The sequence below is a fragment of the Tympanuchus pallidicinctus genome, unplaced genomic scaffold, assembly GCF_026119805.1.
Source record: "Tympanuchus pallidicinctus isolate F22 unplaced genomic scaffold, pur_lepc_1.0 scaffold1, whole genome shotgun sequence".
NCBI classification, from domain to species: domain Eukaryota; kingdom Metazoa; phylum Chordata; class Aves; order Galliformes; family Phasianidae; genus Tympanuchus; species Tympanuchus pallidicinctus.
In genome coordinates this window covers 12,456,384-12,478,543 of record NW_026294618.1, presented here as the reverse complement: position 1 = coordinate 12,478,543, position 22,160 = coordinate 12,456,384, and the positions used below count along the sequence as shown (strand labels likewise).

The following is a 22,160-nucleotide window of genomic DNA, read 5'->3' as shown; positions in this document are numbered from 1 at the left end:
TCGACTTGTGGTTAATAGAATAGACTCCAGAAGAGAGAAACAACAGAGATCAGAGGCCTGAAGAATTTAAACAATAGGAAGATGGACAGCTTACAATATTTTTGGTTTGATACAAAAGCCACACAAAGTAATAGAGATGAAAAAAAAGATAAGTCTTCTAGAAGTATTTCAAAGAACATTATGTTCTCAACAGGATGAAAAGGAATGGATTTAAACTATTATAATGAAGAATAATTCATATGTGAGGGGAAACATTTTTACTGGTAAGAATAGTAGATTGTCAGGAGATTACGGGAACCTCAGAAGATGTGCATCTTAATGAAAAGCCAAATCAAATGTCTGTTAAGAATGAAATTTATATAGAATATCCTGCTTAGGCTTAAAGATAGACTAGGTGATAGACTATAGGTCTTTTCCCAACCTATTATTTGGTTATTCATTGTAATTTAAGTATTAGAACTTTATATGGGTGTACTATATTCAAATACATAACATTATAATCTACTAAACATATTCTAATTTATTTTCATGCTGAATAAACTGTTCTCTGTGAAAAAGCTTTTGTCAATATAGACAGTTCAAGCGGTCATTTAAATACATATATTTATGATATAGAGGTACAATTGTATGTACATTATAAATGTACAAAAGAGAATGCAGAGGTGCAAAGAAAACTGACTTGCTCACAGCATGTGGCTGTGCTCAGTGTAAAAGTAGCAGAAATATTGCTTACTCTGAGAGATTTTCCACTGTAATACTTATATGCGTCTTAGTTTGCAGCTAAGAAACTACTTAGAGAAATCTGTTTTCAAATTTCAGCTATATGAGTTGACATAATTCTGAGAATGGTTATGCAGTTTTAAGGAAAATTCAGAACAAAGGTCTGCTTTGAAAGAGACTTCAAACTACAGGAGTTTGAATGAAAAAGTACTTAAATTTTTTAAAAATTCAGAAATAATTACCAAAAGATGGTCATTTCTTTTATTAATTTCAAATACAGAAGAAAAGTAGGAACTCTGGCAAAGCCATGAGGAAATCATTAACGGACATATAAGTATATGAAGGTCAATGCAATTATATGTAAGTATTTCTAATGGGTAACACTCATCACTTGGCAGCTAAATAGTTTCCGAAGCAGAAATCTGATGAAGCAGTTATCTTTTCTTATACCATTATTTACAAAGTGGAATAATTACGTAGAATCAATTCATGAACTGTTGTCAGATTATTTTTTTCCATCATTGTTTCTTTCTATTTTTCCTTCCGTAATTTTCAGTAAACTCGTGACTCATTTTATCTGATCTGACTAGAATTCCTGATGCTAATCTCTTCAGAAAGGCAAGATATTCTCCTGAAAAGAATACAAAGAAAAAAAATATGCAACACTGATTTTAAGACAGTCATGGACACAGACAAAATACATTGCAGAACCTGTCTGAGAATACATCAGACCTGTTTACAAATGAAAATAAGCATTGAACACATAGAAATTTTTTTGTTTTCATAGAAGGAAAAATTCCATGCTTTTCAACAACCTGGTCTGACAAATGGGTCATTCTTCAGATAGCGTTTGTGCGTACCTTATAAAATCAGCTTCCTACTTTTGAACAAAAGTGCTCTCAAACACCATGGTACAATGTAATGGCTGAAACAGAATTATACATACAGACAACCAGATAATTACCAGCATGCATAAGCAAACAACAAAGTAAAAGCTTTTACTGACAAAAGTTTTTCACTTGTGAGAGTAGCCATACTTACTGCATCTAGCACAAATTGTTTCCTCAGCCAGTGACCGAAATGAATGCCTGGAACTAAGTTTAAGAAGAAAGCAGGAACACTTCTACCAAGTACCACCTTACCCTCAAATCATTCCCTGCTTAAGATCTTCCTCTGCTAGAAATGGTCTGTCAGTATTCAATAATCCACAGTACATTTCTGTTCTACATTTTTCAATCTTCCTATGAAACACTTAATGTTCAGAAGTGATAATGCCCAGAAAAAATAATTTTATGGCTCATCTCTGCATTATATTAGGAACTACTAATGCATTTTATGCCACTGGAAACTTGCACTAAATCACTAGAATGGTCAGTGTTTACTGTGAATTGAAAATCAAGTCTTGCTTTAGTTCTGCTGTTACTCAAACTATTTCCCCATTATAAGTCTTAGAACTGGAGTATTTCAATAAAATTATAGGCTGTACTCTGAAATTATGACACTGTAAACAGTTTATAATGCAAATAGGCAAATCCTTCAAAGGAAATATCTGTCACATACAAAATAGTTCATTGAAGCAGTGTATATTTTCATTTTTATCTTGAAACTGTTACTTTGTGGCGTAGTTTTTCTATTCTACAATGGTCATTAAAGGTGTGGAAATACCTAAGAGTATGAAAATACTTACAGGGAAGTGGTCTGCCTCACAAGAGTTATAGATAAGTAGTTTTTCAACATCATGGAAATTCATATGTCAATGGCTTTATTTTTGGTCTTCATTAATTACAGTGAAGTTTTGAAAGGAAAATTCCTTTAACTGTGAAGCATCTAGAAAGAGGCAGCTCCAGCATCTTCTCATAAATATAATATATAGCATAGCATGAGTAACTGACCTGCTTACTTTCCAGAATACTTGTTTTTTGAGACTCCTAAAATATTAGATGAAAGTCATTTTAAAGCCTTTGAGGTCATTTAGCATAGACCCCTACAGAAAAAGAAAAGGATTTCCCATCATAATCCTTTCTCTGATATTCTCTCACACAGAGCACTTTAAAAATACCTTTGATGGAAGTGAATTTCACATATTAACTACTTCCTTTGTTTGCCTGAAGGTCTGCATCTTAATTTTTAATTCAAGTCACTGTCTTAATCCCCAAAGATATTATGGTGCAAGATGAAACACTCAAAGCCTTACTCTTCAAAGTTGTTTCCTAAAATCTAACCTAAATATTCCCGTACAGTATCTTCGATTTCCAGATTTTTTTTTTTTTTTTTTGTGGAACATCCATATGTAGTAAAACTTCTGCTCAGTTTGAATTGCTCAGAGAATTAATAGTATGTGTTGATGGTAGAAGAGACAGTACTATAAGTGAAGCTATAGCAATCCCTATAACTTGCACATTTTACCTATAAAGTATTTCTAAGCAGCCACAGCATTCTTTACAGCTTACCTTAAAACTGTGTCATAATGTATAAAATTGTATTAAATACTTTTCAGAGTCACAGATTTCAATCTCTGTTGTTTTGCTTGTTTGTTTAAGTTTATAAAAATAGAGTTTTAGTTAATAAAAAGTTAGTTTATTTTATAAAAACATAGAGTCCTCTGACCAGACTTAAAAGAGTCGAAGTGCAGGAACAGCAACTAGTTACAACTTACTAAGATTCTCAATTAAATACACTGTAGAGAGATAGTAACTTTTTGTTGGAGCAACACACTGAAAATTCTTACCTGATAAACAAAATTGTCTGTTATCATTTTCTGCTCTTCCTGAACAGTCAGTTCTCTGATTCAACAGAGATACAAAATTGCAAATTTAGGTAATCGTTATTCCTGATATCCACCTGTACTTTTATACAGAAGATTTACCTGAATTCAGTCTTGTGCTCTTCTTGAAATTGGCTGTTCTTGACCCTGAAAGGCACAGACAACACTTGCAGTGTAATCTATATATTTACATACTTGTTTTCCATTTTCCAAATTATTCAAGATATTTGAGTCAAATTTGTTTCTAAAATTGTTACAGGCCAATTCAAAAATAAAAATAAATAAGTAAAAAATACTGACAAGAAAGACATAGGTAACCCTACACTACATCACTCCAAAGCAGGACAGTTCCTTCCCTCACTCAGCTAGCAGCGTTGTACCTGATGCACTTGAGAGCACAATTTAACCTTTTGGCTCCTAGAGCACACTACTCTCTCAGATTGAGCTTGTTGTCAATCAGAATCCTTAAATCCTCCTCTGCATAGCTACTCTTCAGCCTCTCATCCCTCAGTCTGTATATATATTCAGGGTTACTGTAATCCAAGTGCAGAAGCAAGCACTAATTCCTACCCCTAAGAAGTTTAACACGTTCTTCCAATTTGGTGTTATTTGCAAACTTGCTTATACATTCAAGTATTATAACCTAGTAATTGATGAAAACATTAAAGTGTAATGGCCATAAATTACAGCCACTAGTGACTAGCTATCAGCCTCACCTTATGCTGTAAGCTTTTTGAGCCAGACCTAGACAGAAGGGTTCTGTCAGAAACAACATTGGAAGATTTGCTTCAAAAAGATTCCATCAGCTGGCTCCCCTTGGTCAGGTAGGTGGGTAACATTGTCATAAAAGAAATTTGTTGGACAGGACTTTGCCCTCATGAATTCGTGTGGGCTGTGACCAGTAACTGTATTTTCTTTCAGGTGTTTCTCGCTAACTCCCAGAATCATTTTCTCCATCATTTTTCAAAGCTGTGAAGTAAGACTGGCAGGTCTGTAATCATCCTAGGGTCTTCTTTCTTGCTCCTCTTGAAAAAATCATAGAATGGCTTACAGTGGAGAGGATGTTTGTCAGCTTCCAGTCAGCTGGGTCCTCTCCAGATTCCCATGATAATTGAAAAGTAATTGAGAGGTTCTGCAAGAATATCAGCCAGCTTTTTGAGTACTCTACTAAAAATGTGAAGTGAAACAAAAGACTTACTCTGAACAAAGCATCTATGTTTCCATAGTTCATAAACAGAAGGTAATACAATTATTTTAATCATAAAAGTTACTAGAAAATGTCACTAACTTACTGATGCTTTTCTGTTTATTGTCTTACTTCTTAGTGAGAGTACAAAGAAGTTGTTAGGATATGCAGAGAGAAGAAAGGCAGAAGCCCAACTTGAACTCAACTTGCTACAAGACTAAAAGAGAATACAAAAAGAGAAACCTTTTTCCACTAATGTATTAACAGTAAGAGAAAGGCTATTCTGCTACTGAAGAAGCTTGAGTTTGAAGGGACCTTATCAACCCCAATCAGGGGTTTCATCAATTCCAAACCCCTGCTGTGGGCAGGGTTAAATATTTCTTATTTTTTTTGTAACTGCACTCCTCGCAGCACTTAATATATTTGCTTATAGCTTTGTTCAGAAATCAGGACAGGGCTAAGTTTATCTCCTCCTGTAAAATCTGCACCAAAATTAGACAAATCTTCTTTTTCATGTGACTTTATTTCACGCAAGATCATTCTGTATACCAAGGACCATTTGATAAATAATCAAGAATCATAGATTGAATTTCTTCTATGCGCATCAATTATTTTTAGAGATCTGTAGTTAAAAGGTAGGTTTTCAGAAAAGTTCTTAAAAACAGAATGTGATCAGCAGGAAAGGCTCGTAAGCAAAATCTTCTCATGATTTCTTCTGTTGTAGAGGCAGCTACAGTTCACTGGCATTTAAAGGAGTTAGATTGGCCAAGGTACATCTCAGAAATGATATTCTTTCCTACTTTATCTCCAAAAACAGAGGCTGTTTTTAATTATATAAAAATGGGTAGATCTAACCAGTTATTCTGCCTCAGTAATAAAGCTGAGAATACATTAAGCACACATAGGAGTAGTTTCTTGAGCCAGAAAATACAGACAACCCCACCAGGAGGATGCAGTGCTGGACCTGTTGCACATAACACCAGTGACATCAGGATTGGAGGCTGTCTAGCCTTTAATGACCATGTGATGATGGAGCTTACGCTCCTGAGGGATATATGGCAGACAAATAATAAAATCACAATGCTAAATTTTAAGAAAGCTGAATTCCATCTCTTTGGTGGAAGTTAATCACCAAAACCTGCTGGAAAATTGTCCTCATGAACAAGGGACCTGAGCAGAGCTGACAGATCTTCAAGGAAACTTTTCTCTGGGCACGAGAGCTATCCATTCCCAGGAGGTCAGGAAAGGCAGGCAAGAAGCAGCCATGCCAAACTGGAGAGCAAGGCAAAAATGCACAGGCAATGAAAACACAAATAGGTGCCCTGGGAAGGGTATAAGGATTCTGCTAGGCTGTGCAGGAGCAGAGCTAGGAAGACCAAGGCCCAGCTGGAAATGGAATTGGTGAGGGATGCAAAGAAAAACAAAAAAAGGCTTTAACCTCCACATTAACTAGAAAAGGAAAGTCTAAGAAGGCTTAACCCCTCAGTGAGAAACAGAGGCAGGCTGATGACAACAGACAAGAGGAAGGCCGCTCAACTTTTTTTTTTGCCTCAGTTTCCACAGGCAATTTCTCTTCCAGCATATGGATTGGAAGGTGGCGAGTGAGAAAACAACATCCCTGCTGCTGTAAGTAAAGAACAGGTTTGTAACAAAAACATCCATATGTCTATGGGTACTGATAAGACGCATCTCAAAGTGCCATTTTAAGGGTTGTGACTGAGGAAGATCTATTTTTAAGAGACTACTGATTTATTATTATTATTTTTTAAGGTTGGTATTTAGCTTGCACTTTCTGCTTTCTCTTCCAGGATATGTAAATAATTTCAGTTACTTTCAATTACAGAGTCAACATAAGTCTGTAGAGGCTTTTACAATTGCTTTGGTTCACAATGAGCTAAAAGTCAGCACCGTTTTTTTGACAGTTTAAAATAGATAGGAATGCATGTGCTGAGACAATGGAAGTGTTCTCTTATTTAAAGAACATACAGTTAATTTCTGTATGCTAGAGTCCAGGACACTGAACAAGCTTTGAAAAATCGTGATTAGGGGGAAAAAAAAGCTATGAAAAACCACATTCTTATATGTTATATGAATCAAAATGAAACCAGATTCAAGAATTATGGAAAAGAGACATACATGGGGCTACATGAGAAACGCAGAAAAACAGATACCTACAAAATGCATCAGTTTTTTTTTTTTCTTCATTTGAAAAATTCCAATTTCTTAGCTGTCAGAAATGCACAAATGATATTTTCCTGTAACTACATTAAAATATGGCATTAGTGGAGCTGTAAAAACTATTTATAGAATATTTTATTTCAGAGTTTTGCATTAAGGAACATAAGGAAAGATTTTGTCTTTGAGCAGTCCAACAGCTGGAGAACCTACACGTGTATATTCCCTTGTCACTTTTATAAATTGCCTTTGAAATAATTTATAGCTGGTACACATTTCCAAAGTTCTCACTAAATTGCCTTTGGGTCAAACGGTTACATTAGCTTTCTCCTGATTTATTTATTTATTTATTTATTGTGAGAACATCTTTATATTTAAAACTGAATATCAAGACAAAAAATGCCAGACTTGGATTTAGTGCACAAAGCAATATCCCGTGTTTTCCAGGAAAAGAACTGGAAGATCTACACATATATTTATTTTTAACTCAAAGTATTCATACACATTAAAAAAGGCACATGCAACTTAAACCTACAAGACTTAACAAGCATTTTGTCTGATTCTTTTCATCAGATATTTAAAATAAAGACTGAATAAAATTGTTTTTTTTTTTTTTCAAAATAAAATGTAGAAAATCAAAAATAGAAATATATACATAGAAAATAGAAAATCAAAATATAATAAAAATCAAAATATAATTACTGATCATGGTGTCAGTAGACAACTTGGGATAGACAGTATTATTCATTTTTACAATCCAAAATATTTTGTAACTACTATAACAAATCTGATTTCTTTGACTAGTATTTTAATTATTAATATTTAGGTATATGTTTCTGCACATAAATGTAAATTTATACATACTTTTTAAGAATGAATCAATCTCATTAATGAAACAAATATCAGAATAGACATTTTTATTCTATATATAGAACAAAAAGCTTTTGGAAAGAAGAATCATGTAGTACAGTATGAATTTCCTATTCTTTATAGAGAAGGATGTATATGAAGAGATGAGAACACATATCCATGATTAGACAAATTCCTATAGCCCAGACAATGTTTCTGACACTTCCCAGTATCCAAAAAGAAGGGCAAATACAGGTTGGTGCATTAACAATGTTCTCTCCAATTTCTCAAAGCAGTTGTTTATGTAGAGAATGCCATTTCATCCTTTTATTAGATTGGACCTTGAGAACTTTAGCACTATCAATTGGCTTAAACTCTTTGTAAAACTCAGTTACACTTTCACTACTTACATAATTAGGTCTGGTTGGACTGATCAAGGGCATCCAACCTGCAACCCACAGGCTGCATGTGATCTGGCACAACTCTACTGTGGCTGTACTCTGCCCCATGCCATCATGGCAGCAGCTCTGCCCAACAGGGCAGCCTGGCCCAGCATGCATACTTATCCTCAGCAACAACCAGACAGCATTGTGTGATTGGCTCTGTTTGGGCTGAAATCAGGACAAGGGAAGAGCGCCGTGCAGTGCTAACTCAAATGATACCAAATAGTTGTGTGTATTTTGAGGCACTGGAAAATACAGTCCTGTGAACAGCAAAAAACATGCAGCTTTGCTTTCTGTTTTGATAAAGGAATTTGAGAATAGGTTTAAAGACTGCTAAAAATTCATCATTATTTTTGTATATCTGCGACTCCAATTTCAGTCAACATAAAAACATGGCCTGTGAATTTTCTTATGGAATAGAGTTCCAAGACATTAATTCAAAAATTTGATTGCAACTTCTTTACCAGACTTTTGCAAGGCCTACCTTTTCAGAGAGAAATGCCCTTGCTTCACAATCATGCTTTATTATCACTTTTTGGCAGTATGCACATTTGTGAACAATTGTTTTCTAGGATGAATGAAATACAGGAAGAGTAAAATTTCATCAAAAATCTTGAGTACCCTGAGAACTCACTAAGAATTGCCAGTTCCGTAAAAACAGACTGATGCATTAGTTTCACAGAAAGAAGGTCAAACATCCCACTAGTTTTATGTTTTCTTGCTTTTTTTTTTTTTTTTTTTTTTTTTTTTTTTTTTTTTAATAATGTTTTAGCAAAATATAGATGTTAAAAATAAGTCTGGTTACTTTATCTATAACATATATTTTATGAGGTCCAAGACAATTCTCCTCTAATGTGGCCAAAAGGTTAGATGCTCACGGACTAAATGATGTTAGAAATTTTTTCCAACTGTCATGATTTTATGATTCTATAATCATTCCAATGAGTTCTATGACCAAATTATTTATAATGTTGAAATATATTTTCTTTCCTTTATTTTGAACAAAGTATTTACTTGCTAAATTTTTGCCTGAACAGCTAATATTTATGTGAGCTACTGACTGAGGACACAGTAATGGGTCAGGGGCACCTCAACATAAAATATTTTATAGGTGAACTTAGATATAATGTTAAAGAATTAAAGTGAAATTTATGAATCAATAAATGTATGTATTAAATTCTTTCTCCTATTCATAAAGTAAGATTAAAATGATTGCTTTCCACATATCCTGGAAGTAGGGATTGAAGCAATTCGTTTTGCAGCAAGAAAGTAAAGAATGGATTTGTTATAAGGAAAAAAAACATACAAAGAACTGGAGGACTAGGAAGGAAAGATGTGGAATCTTTCAACAAAAAGCTACTTTAAAGGCATTTTCTTACCATAGATATGTCAGAGCTCAGAAATGACCTCAGTCACATTTAAGAGTCCCTTTCAACTCCATACAGTTCTGAGTATCTCTTGATAATATCAAATTATTCTTTTCCATACTTTTTATGAATCAATGTCTCCCTAATATTCTTTTCTTGTTTTGTTTTGTGTTTTTTTTAAAATCCTTGCCAGTTTCTAAGTTTCCCTTTGTTGATTATTCCTACTTCTACAACCTCAATAAGAAATGTAAAGATAAAGGACACATTTTTTTTTAATATGTTAGTGATTTTTTTTTTTTTTTTTTAAGAAAGACAAAGTAATAAAAAGAATCCATTAATATCAGATGAGAAATCCTCAGATTCCAAACTTATCAGAGCTCAGGTGAAAGCAAACAAAAGCACTCTGGTTATTTCTGTGGGCACCCAAAAGAAAGAGACAATCATTTTGTGCATTTTATGCAGTTTATGTTTTGAGTCACTCATACACTTTTAAATGATAAGCCTTCGGAATCCTTTATTATGTCTCCTGAGACTGATGGTTTTATACATTCTCTGAAAAGTGGTTTACAGAGGCAGTTCTCAGCTCTGTGACAAGAAACTTGCATAGTCTTTGGCACAGCAAAATGCTTAAAGAGCTGTTAACTTGACTGAAATTAAACAGAACTTCCAAGTAAAGGGTATGGTTTAATTACAACTGAAAATTTTCTATTGCCTCTAAGCTATGGTCACACATGTCAAAAAAAAAAGAGCATTTTGAAAGTTGAATGTTAATTGTTAAATTATCATATTAGTAACAGAATAAAAAGACTTTCCATAAGGAGAAGTACAAAGGAATTATCTTAACTTTAAATATTTATTACAAATACATATTTTAAAATTTTAATTGCAGCATGGATAACAAGTCATTCAAGAAGAGATATTTTAGGACAGACAAATAAGCAAAACACAGCAAGCTGACTGTGGGAAAAAAAAAACTTATGTATCATAAGTAAGCTTAAAGTTAGCTTATTAATCTATTTCTGGAATCACAGATGTTAGCTTCAGTTCACTAATAAGTCCTGAGTACTGTTGTTAGAAAGCCCACACAATTTCCACTATACCTTTGTTGGTACTATAGTGCTACTGACATCCCAAATGGATTTCAAGATAGGATGAAAACTGGCACTTTTTTTTTCTCCTGCCTCCACACCTTCTTAGCCTTAAAATAGATTTCAAATATATAGTGATTTTAAATCTGCTGGAGTCAAAAAGTTCAGAAAAGGAAGAAATCATAGTTTAAGCTACAGGGAAAAGCTATTGGGCTTTTTTGTTTGTTTGATTGGGTTTTTTAAGAAAAAACAGAACAAATTGTCAAGTTAATTCCTGTAGATTCAAATACATGTACTATTTCCCAACATTGTAAACCGTAGCTGCATTGATAAATCCATAATCAATAGCAACTCAGATATCAAATAGTTATAGAAAGGCTAAATACCATGAACATGTGTCTTGCTTTCTTTTTTTTTCTTTTTCTTTTTTGTTATAGCTTTTGTATCTTTTTCTATTATTCCTTCTTCCTGTCCTCTCCTTTCCTCTTCTTGCCTTTCCTTCCTCTGGAATCATCATTCCTGGTACAATAAGTGAAGAAAAAATTGAAAATGCTAGCTTTGTCTTATTCCTAGTGCAAAATATCCACTCTTCTGTTTCCAAACCAAGCAATTCCAGAGATGATATTATTTTGTTTTTTTCTCCTCCTTTCTTCCATTTTGGTCAGAAATTAGTCTGTACATAATTTAGAAGTAAAGGAGTAAAGAGCCTAAGAGAAAAAAGCACTCAAAGTGTCAAATATCTTCTGATGAACGCACATACATAGCTTGCTAGCCTTTTTCAGAAGACTAGTTGGAGCATATAACACTCTAGTGGTACAATTACTTCCCAATCTTACTGTGGTGAAATCAGCTGGTATCACTGAGCCCAAATCCAAACTAAATCCATATTAACTATACTGAAAAACAAACCTTAAAGAGATCAACAGAAAGACTCAGTGCTTGAGCATAAGTATTAGATGATTTTGTCAAAAGAATTAACCAAACTTTTGAAACAAAGCAGCAAAGATCAACACACAAATTAATAATCATTTTTCAGTCTTAGTTCAACCATATGCATTTTCTGGTATTCCATTCTCCAATGTGTTTGACAGTTTGACTTGCTTGGGCATAAAAAGTAGAAATTAAATTTCTTTCTTTACTTTATGCTAATGTAATGCACATACTTCGCAATGATAAATGTGGCAAGATTTTAATAGCATATGAAATGAAGAAAAAAAGAACCAGACCATTAAGAGATTGTTAAACTCAGATGCAGTCTGATTATGTAACTAGACCGTGTAGCTAAACCTTGAATTTAAGGACAAAAAAATCTTTTGTATTCATATTCAGCAATATACAATATCTCATGTGCTGTGAAAAAAGTTATCCCATATAAATAATATTGCCAAGGCATGCTTGCAAGGAAGGTCTAAGGCTGAAAAAAAATGTGAATACAACACCAAGGTAAAGCTGTACTACAACAAAGAAGAATATTGTTAGCCTAGTAAGTAAGCAAACTGTCAAGAATATAAAATATTTTTAACCTATTAATTTTTTCCTATTTATATAACATGCATACTAACCATCACGATTTAATCAGAAAGTTTGTTAGTTTGTTCAACTGCATTTTAACACTTTAGCTCTTTAAAATCCTAAACTATAAGAGATAAACTTTAAAATGTAAGTAAAATATTATAACATATTCATCTGTATGTACTGCCTGCTTTATGTTCCTTGGAATACCATGACAAGATAAAGTTTTGCACACATAACAGATGGTTTTAAACATTTTGTCTCATTAAAGCAGAAATAAGCAACTGGGTAAACATCTTGGATTCCCCCTATCATAATCTTGACAGAATCCATCTGCCTCTTGCAGTTTTATTTCAATGTAAATATGTAGACACACTTATATATTAATTTGCCTATTCTGTCTTCATTTACGATTCATTATATTTCTTGTAATTTAATCATAGAATCATAGAATGATTTGGGTTGGAAGGGACCTTTAAAATCATCTAGTTCCAATCCACTGCTATAAGCAGAGGCACCACCCTCTTGTGGCTCAAAGCCACATCCAGCTTGGCCTTGAACACTTGCAGGTAGAGGGTATCCACAATCTTGCTGGGCAACACGTTCCAATGTCTCACCACTCTCATGGTAAATAATTTATTTCTGATATCTACTCTAAATCTGCCGTCTAGCAGTTTAAAGCCATTTCTCCTCATCCTGTTTCTCTCTGTCCTTATAAAAAGTCCCTCCCCAGTTTTCCTGTGGGCCCCTTTCAGGTACTGGAAAACCACTGTAAGGTCTCCTCAGAGACTTCTCTAGGCTGAAAAGCCTCAGCTCTCTCAGCCTGTTGTCATAGGGAAAATACTTCAACCCTCTGGTCATCTTCTTGGCCCTCCTCTGGACCCATTCCAACTTCTCAATGTCCTTCTTGTGTTGGAGTCTCTAGAACTCAATGCAGTGCTCCAGGTGGGGTCTCAAGAAAGCAGAGTAGAGGGGCAGAAACACCTCTGTCAACCTGCTGGTCACAATTCTGTTGATGTAACCCAGGATATGGTTGAACTTCTGGGCTGGAAGCTTACGTTGCCTGCTAATGCTGAATCTTTCACTCCAGTGTCCCCAATACTTCTCCTCCAGGCTGCTCTCAAGCTATTTTCCACCCAGCCTGTATTTGTGCTTAGAAGTTCGGTAGAGTAGAAAAATTTAGGAAAGATTAAGAAGTAAATATTTATTATCTTCACTATATATATATATGTATATATTTAATACTCATTTCACAGAAGCTTCTTTCATCTGTCTATCCCATTTTTCAAAATGAGGTTATTTAAGCAACTTCCACCAATAGTGTGATAAAATGGGGCTATGTAGACTCACTGAAAAAAGGGAATTGCCTTTTTCCAAAATGATTATCTAAAAAGTCGTTCACTCTTTCTTTTGCTCTATGAGGGCTTGTAGAAATACAAGGTATTTTTTAAGAAAGCACTTTAATGAAATACTGTATGATTATGTTGTTTGCTGCTCCAAACAAAAATAATGTTTTGCATTAGAAGAGTAAAATAATTCCAAAAAACTCTATCTCACTTCGTTCCAGGCTATTTCATCAGTACCGAGCTCTATAGCTATCTAAACTAAAAATAGGACTTGCCCCATTATTACGATACAACTGCAAAATTTTAATGAGCATCCCTTTATTTCTAACTGATACAACTCAACATAGGTTAGATATAAGTGGCAAGTAGCATATATCCTGTGATCTAGTTTTAGCAGCTGCTGTTACAGCCTGAAACAAGTCAGATTCTCTATCTCCACAGGAGACAAAATACTGGTCTTATGCACAAGTTCATGTGCTGAACCTCAGGGTTACATCTTTAACAGTACATTCAATAGTGCCTGGTCATAAACAGATTTGTACAATGAAAATTAAATGCCTCTAATTGTAATCTCTCAGAAAAAAAATCTTTTATATTTTTGGCCTAGGTCAGCTGGTTCCTAAAAGTTTCCAGGCATTTTTCAGAAGCTAGCAGAAACATGCTGGATATAGGCTAAAATATTACTGTCATATGGATGTACTCAAACTCTGCCAGCTGAACTCAGAACTGGAGAAAACTCTGGTACTGTTTGGTTTCATACTATAAAAATAGCTATGAATAAATATTAATAGTTCATTTTTTTTCTGAAAAAAAAAAAAAAGAGTATTCTTCATATGCTAGTAGTTTGATTTTTAGAGAAAATTTTAGGTAGTGTCTAAAAATACTAAGATCTGATATCGTATGAGGTAAGTGAGGTAATGAAATCTGGCTGCCTCCTCCAAACACTCAAGATTACTACTGGGACCCAGCCCAGTAATGGCAGGGTCCCAGAAGATGGAATAGCCTGTTGAGATAGTGTAGATTGTTGTGATCAGGTGGAGAGCTTGCCCAGTCAATTGTAAGGACCATCTCCTTTTTAGATATGACTGGCTTTTTCATACCATCTTCTACCTAGTCTTTTTTGTTCCTGCAACTCCCATTTCACATGTATAAATCTCCTTGGGTCTGCAGTTTCTACATTCTCCCAGTTCAGGTCCATCCCTACCCCACACAACGGTCTTCTTGGAAGTGAAGTCTGTAATTTGACAGCTCATCAACCGGTGCGATATGGAAGTTTATTTCTTGTCATTATTTCCATTTTTGCTTTCTCAGATCTATGTCTCAGCATTTTTCTTATGGTTCTTCCATGTTTACTTTCATCATCCTGAACCACAATCCTCACTCAGACAACTGTGCTTGGATGAACATTGTGACATTCCATGACTTTCCTGATCCAGCTTGGTTTCCAAAACTTCCTTCATTTTTTATTAAACCTTTGTACTGAAAAAGGGCTTTGACCATATCCCTCAGGGAGCAGACACTCTCCTTAAACATATACATATATTATGAGTTTCAGGCAGGCAGAAGTGACCCTTCACAAAAATACCTGGTGTGATACGAGATGCTAAAAGGAAATTTTTGTTGAGAAGATTCTCGAATAATTATTATTTCAAGTCATATTTATTTTATTTTTGCAGTAGAGGCTATTGGGGCCATTATGTAGTGATATTGCATCAGAAAATGCGAATGGCTTTTGCTCCTCTTCTCTGTTGTCTTTTCCAGTTTGTTCAAAACCTAAGGATTTTTTAAAGTATGAGAGCATCCTCACCACAAATGCATACTTAAGTAATGTATTTTTATTGCAAGTAAGCAATAAAGTACCTAATATTGGACATGAAGAAATAGTTATTCTTTTTTATCCCCAGACAATTTTTTATCAGCTGTGTGGTGGCACAGCAGTGTATCTTCTATTGGGGGAAAACAGCATTTAATCATTAGTCATTATTAGAGGGACTTGACATTGCATCCCATTGAATTTTATTGCTGTCAAGATATCGTGGTCAGTTCTCAGCCAAACCTACAAATCTGGTTTGGCCCTTGATGAAGGCTAACCAGTGGCACTGAAATAAAGAAAGCTGGAAATAACTCAGACCTTGTGATAAAACTTGGCAAGGACAGGGTTGCTGTCTCTATTTTAAGGCACAAAGTATTTATCAGCCTTTGACACAATAGAAAGGAGAAATAAAATAATGCATATGCAAGTAGTTAAGTTCTTTACCAAGAGAGTGGTGAGGTGCTGGAACAGGCTGCCCAGAGATGCTGTGGATGCCCCACCCCGGGAGGTGTTCAAGCCAGGTTGGATGGGCATCTGGGCAGCCTGGTCTAGTATTAAATGTGGAGGTTGTTGGCTCTGCATGCAGAAGGGGGGTTAGAACTTGATGATTCTTGAGATCCCTTCCAACCCAAGCTATTCTATGATTCTATGTTTCTATGAAGTAAGTGTTAAAATCAAAAAGCTCATTGTGCAAATGAACAATAACTTTCTGTTATTGTTTTCAGTTGTGCTACCTGCATTATCTAGAGAAACCCTTGGAATGATTCTTGGAGATCTGGCAATCACTGGTAGTAAGTAAAACATGACTATTGGTTTCAGTCAATATGTTTTCATTTAGGAATAAATGTCTATTGCAGGAAGTAGAGGACTGCTGTTTGGTTCTGTGGGCTCTCTGAAGTATCGATACCAAATAATAATAAAAAACATTTACATAGAGATACTATTGCTCCACTTGATTATTCTGTGAGGAGATTTCACAACCTTTTTAAAGTGGAGGGGGTTAGAAATAAGCAAAAAAAAAACAAAGCCCTTTTTCTTCCCAGTCTTTAATCACAACAACTGAAAGATTAGTGACTTTTAACCTTGAATTTATTATTTTCCCAATATGAAGCTCATTCTTTTGTTACCATCTTCCATTAAATTGTTACTATATAAAGTAATGATTTCAAAAGAAAAGGAAGTGATAAGTTATTGAAAGACATATCTCAAAATGTTTTCACTCCCACCAAATTCAGAAAACCATTTCCTCTGGAAGACCTGAACAATGCCTCAGTCTGCTGCAATTTGTTTTAAAGTTACTAAGTATACAAACTGTTCCTTGAAAACGATAGAACTTATCCTCCCCTCTCTCTTCACATCGTACATACAAATAGCACCCTACTTTTCTCTTCTCCCTTTATCCATCTTTATTGGAGATTTTTTGTTTTGCTTTTTCTCTGCTTAGTGATTTAGCTGAAACCTCCTCACACCACATACAAATCCTATACTGACAAGCCAGCACAGTTTAAATTATTCACACTTCAGTGTACATGAGCTGCAGTGCAACAATCAGCTGAGCAATCATTCCATTCACTGGTCTCTTCTGAACTTATTAATGACAAATCACAAGAAGAAAAATAGAATCCTGTGCAGCTAATGAAAGCTTAAGTCTGAGTAAAATCATTTCCATATAAGCACATAAAATCACATCAGCAGCAACAACAAAAAAGCCTTAGTAAGATTAGCTTAAATGTATAAATGCATAAATAAAGTAAAAATTAATATTAAAAGACCATGGAACAATTGTTAAGACCTATCTTTTGTACATTTGATATGACAGCATAGAGTCACATTAAAGTCTTTAAAATCTTTTTTTTTTTTTTTTTTATGATAGTGAGATTCTTTAATCAATCCTCTAATTATATGCCAGAGATAAAAATAAGACAGTGGAAACTGTAGAGGAGGCCAGGAAACATGAGCAACTGCTTCAACTGTTTTGACCAAAGCAGTTCAGCTGACATAAAGCATGATACTGAGTCAGGTTTATACAGCAGGGAAATGACATTTAGCATTGTAGTTCAATACAACAAATAAGATATCTTGAAACACACACAAACAAAAAAAAAAAGAAATGTGCATTTTTAAATTGAATTTTGTAGAAAACAGAGGAATTTCTTTATATTCATCTCCCTCTAACATGAAATCTGACTGCTTTTTTGTTTGTTTGTTTGTGTAAATGGAGAGGAAATTCTCCAGGACATATGGTGGTAGTGGCAGGCCAGAGGCAGGCAACTGAGTGAGTAATGTTTCTTCAGAAGAAAAAGGATAGGAAAAGGAAAAAAACAAGAATTTATTCAAAAAAAGAGGTTTTAGCCCTGATACATGTTGCATATCTTTTGATACACTGATCTTCATGTAACAGAAGTAAGAATCGTGTGGACATGTGTCTATTTATTCTAGTATATAAACCAACTCCTGGACACAGGTTCTATGACAGGCTTCATGCAGTTTTTCAGGATACTTAAGTACAAGCAGATTTACGAGTAAAAGTTTGCCCCTGCCAATTAGCACTGCCTACCCTGTATTGTCCCTTGAAAGCATCCTAGAAGGCTTTGCACCCCAAAATGCCTCAGTGTGCCCTCAGACTACTCCCCATAACATGGAACTTTCACTTTGCTACTTCAGAAACCTCTACTTCACTATGTTCATACCTCATCAGCTGAAGTCTCTTAAAATGTAAGCTGATGGCTAGCCTCCGCCTTATTTCAAACAAAACAACAAAACTCACAGGTAGTAGTAGATTAGATCACAATAGCAGACAAGTATAGCTGGGTGCTGACTCTGCTTTCTGTAGTAATGGCTGGAAAGAGGTGGGTGAATTGTAGCAAGTTAAAAATGTAGATTAGTTTGTAGAAGGTAGCTGAGGAAATGATGAAAAGTTAATTGAATGGTCAAACAGTGGCACCTCTTTGAAAATCAATGAATAAAAAAACAGTGCTTAAAACTGAATAAAAATATTATTTAAGCTATAAAGATACATTCTGAGATTTTGTTTAGGGGGTTGTAATCTGCAAACAAAACTCAAGTGAATTGAAGATCACTAAATTGTGGAGACGTTTCAATTAGAAATTGCTATAGCACATATTTTGGTTCTGGCAAGAAAGATTATTCTAATCTGTACTGTATTATTTTATTTTCTGTCATGTCAGAAGATCTGACAATAGAATTAATTCAGTGAAAGTTCTCAGACAGTTTCAGTCAAACAAAATTTGAATTTAGGGGGAGTGAAGGGGGGACAGGGGATGGGAGTAAAAAAGTCTTGCTCTTGAAATCTTTTGCATGAGACTTCATATGATTTAGAAGCCTTAACTGAAGGCCAGTGATTTTGTCCAACAGCCCAGGCAACACAAAAGGGAGAATAAAGTTAGCCAAGCAACAGTAGGCAGATCTTTTCACTGAATTACAGAATCGTATAACCTGGGTTGAGAAGGACTTCAAAGATTATCTAGTTTCAATTCCCCTGCTGTGGGCAGGATCACCAATATGATGCTTAGTGCAAAGGCAGGACATCTAGTTATCCTAGTCTTGTACAAAGAAGCTCTATTTTATATTTTCAGGTAGCACATGTTAAAAGTTATATCTGACAGACAATCTGAACGGGGAACCTTCTAGCACACACAGTCTTCTCAGGGAAATTTTTTGATACTTTGGTAGATCTGTATATATCATTAGCACTTTTCATTAATAGCTTTATAAAGTTTATATAATTTTGTATATGGTTTCTTGTCTTTTTTATTATTCTTTTTCCTAGAAGAAACAGAAATCTCCTTTCTTTTCTCTTTTTTCTTCTATCTCTCCCCAGTTTTGGCAAGAAAGCCACTAGGGGAAATAATCATGAACTAATTATGAAATATAATATCATATTTTATAATTATGAGATAATTATGAATGGTCAGATCAGCCAGTTCTTTCAGACATTTTTAAAGCTAAAGCCTGGCCCTTTAAAAGAGATATATAGGTTTAGTAGTTTTTTTTAATAGCTTCAGAGTTTCAAGGAGTGACAGGTGCTGATTGCCCTACCTATGTCTTTAAGGAGTGACATTTCACATTAAGCAGCTGATAGGGTTCTTATTCAAGCATCACAAAATCTTATACTTTTTAGGATACTTAGCTCAGCAGATAGGAATGGGTATTGTACAGTTAACAATTCATTTCTTCTCTTTCTAACACTGTGTTAGATCACTGTCAGCTCTTCCTGATCACCATTAGAACAGAAACGAGATCAAACTCACAAGTGTATATAAAGTATTTTAAAGTAACAAGCCATTAAAAACTTACCATGTGAGATTATAAAAAAAAATTGTGATTCTAATGGGGTGAAATTATGCTGCTTTCATTCACTACTGGGTTGTTTCTGGAACAGAAAAAAAAGAGTATGTGATAAGGTTATTTTCAAGCAGTTTGATTTGCTGTCTTTAAGATGAAAAAAAAAAGGTATTGTCCATGTGACAGCCTTCCGTGTAAACAAAGCCAAATTGAGAAATTCTTCTGTTTTGGACTGGTCTCCATGATAAACTCCATGTTAGGTGGAATGCCAGAATTCTAATGTGAATACTACCCCAGTTTTCCCTGAAGACTTCGTATCAAGCACAAGACACAGGCCTGAGGAGACCTTTATGTATGGACACAGAGAAGTATGAGTCACATTCTGCAGTCTGAGAGCACAAGCTAAGCTGTTATGGTGACAGCCAAAGGGTTTTATGTTTCCCCAGTAGATCAGAGCACTTGTGACTGAAGGCACTGTTTGGCAACAGAAGGAAATACTTCGGATCCATACATTTTTAGTTTGCAAATGTCACTGGATTCTGTCACTTGGCCACAGATCAGTTCTAGCAGAAATCCCCCTTGTAATCAAGTGATCCAGCATAGCAGCCTTATTTGGCTTACTACTTCTTACCTATGAGAATAGAGCTTGCTTCAAAGGTTCCGCATCAGCTACTGGAAGCAGTCTGGCCTCGGCAACATGGAGCTCTCCTTAGCCTGGAAAATCTGTTCCTCTGCTGCAAAGAGCAAAGCTATTTCATTCAAATGTAGCTCTTTATTGCTGTCTGGAAAGCATATGTTATTTCCAGATGTGCTAGGTGCAAGAAGTAACTATTCAAAGATGGGTTGGATATATTTCCCTGGGTCTACTTCTTTCCATTTCAAAGGAGATGCTCTGAAACCATTCTGTGATGAGACAAACAGATATCGATTGCTTAAATTCTTCTCTTAGGCACAAATGTTACTGAGCTGAGGTGCCCAGGATAATGTAAAAGCAAATCTGTGTATCTATGAAACTTTCCTTAGTGACCAGATTGTTGCACAATTATCATTAATTATTTATGGATGTTACCACCCACATCGTTCCAGACTCTTTCCAAGCTATCCCTGCCTGAACAGTAATATTCCTTTGTATTAAAAAAAAAATGGTGGCAGTGATGTCAACAGTGTTGCAACCAGGCTGTATCTGACCCATTTTGCACTGTAACTATTGCCATTTTCTTAAGCTCTAGCATAGCAGAGCAGAAAATGTGACTTCCAGAACTATTCAAGAAAGCATAATTATCCTTGATTGTCCAAGGGATCTATTTGTAACATTAGACTTTAAGTTTAAAGACTGCAATATTCCAGGGAAATTAAGCATGCTGCATAAGGGAAATGCATGCATGTTGAAAAGATGCATTATTAGGTGCTTAATGTAATCACAGTTTCTGGATTGCTGTAGAGAACTAGGGCAGTATTGCTTTGAAAACTGTTGTGTTCATGCTCAAATTTCTCCCTACCAGACACATCATAGTATAAGAGAATCACAGAATGGCCAGGGATGGAAGGGATCTCAAGCATCATGAATCTCCCACCCTCCTGCCACATGCAGAGCCACCAGCCTCCACATTTAATAGTAGACTGTCATATACATGTGTAAACTCAGGATATGTTGAAAAAAAACCTACTGAGACAAACAGGATGAATGAGTTGAGCTGTTGCATTGTACACACCTAAAAAATTAATTTCCTGTCTAAATAATCATGTATGTTGTCTTTCTTTTCTTTGCAGAAAGGGAACCTAGAAGATTATTGACATCATGATGGATTTGAAACAGCTCCAGAGGTCGATTCTCTACACTCAGTTTAGATAATAGCTTAGATATCCTCTGATCTGTGTTAATTAACATTTGAGGAGCTATCCTCAGAGATGCCTACGCTAGAGATGTGAGATACACTGCCTGCTATGTACCTGAGGTTCTCTACCTATCATACATATGCCTCAAATGCATGCAAATATTCAATACTTTTTCCTATATAAGAATCAGTCAGTTACTTAACATTGGATCTGGTACAATTTATATTTATAGAGAGGGGGACGAAGAGCTATGACTCTTATGATTCTACTTAAATGGAAATAATTTGTATGCATACAGTGCCTCATAGCAATGTTATTTCTCTAGCTATTCTTAGAATGGTCCTTATTACCATGTGACTCATAGGACAAAAAAAATCATTTAAACAATTTAAACATTTTTTTTTTTCCTGCCCGTCATTTATAATTGGTTTGTGCATTAGAAACTGATATCCTTCATTTATTTCTGTGTACACAAGCGTGTGGATAACTGGGAGGAGCAGAGGCAGCAAGCAGGTATCTGTGTATGTCCAAGGAAAAAACATCCAAATACAGGTAACTTCTAACATAACTGTAACATATAATCTTGAAAACACCAACCTTTTAAAATTAATGAGAGAGTCCTTTCTTAATATATCCTACTTGTGGTAGAAGGTACTGTGCTTGCATTTGTTCTTAAAAGGATGCTAATCATTGTCTTCTCCTTTTGTGTGTCTATTTAGTCATATTGATTCATTTCTGGTCAGAAGTGGAAAACTA

General features: G+C 35.0%; 1 long non-coding RNA gene across 2 annotated transcripts; it reads right to left on the bottom strand.

Moving 5' to 3' along the window:
* Nucleotides 1-689: 689 nt before the first annotated feature.
* LOC128072642 (uncharacterized) lies at nt 690-20,642 on the bottom strand. Of its 2 annotated transcripts, XR_008202393.1 has the most exons (5): nt 20,200-20,642; nt 19,581-19,656; nt 3,587-3,631; nt 3,449-3,503; nt 690-1,645 (listed from the first exon to the last, which is right to left on the bottom strand). It is a non-coding gene; the product is annotated as an uncharacterized LOC128072642 (long non-coding RNA). The 2 variants fall into 2 exon arrangements; XR_008202382.1 differs by having other exon boundaries at nt 3,449-3,631.
* Between the last annotated feature and the right edge of the window lie 1,518 nt (nt 20,643-22,160).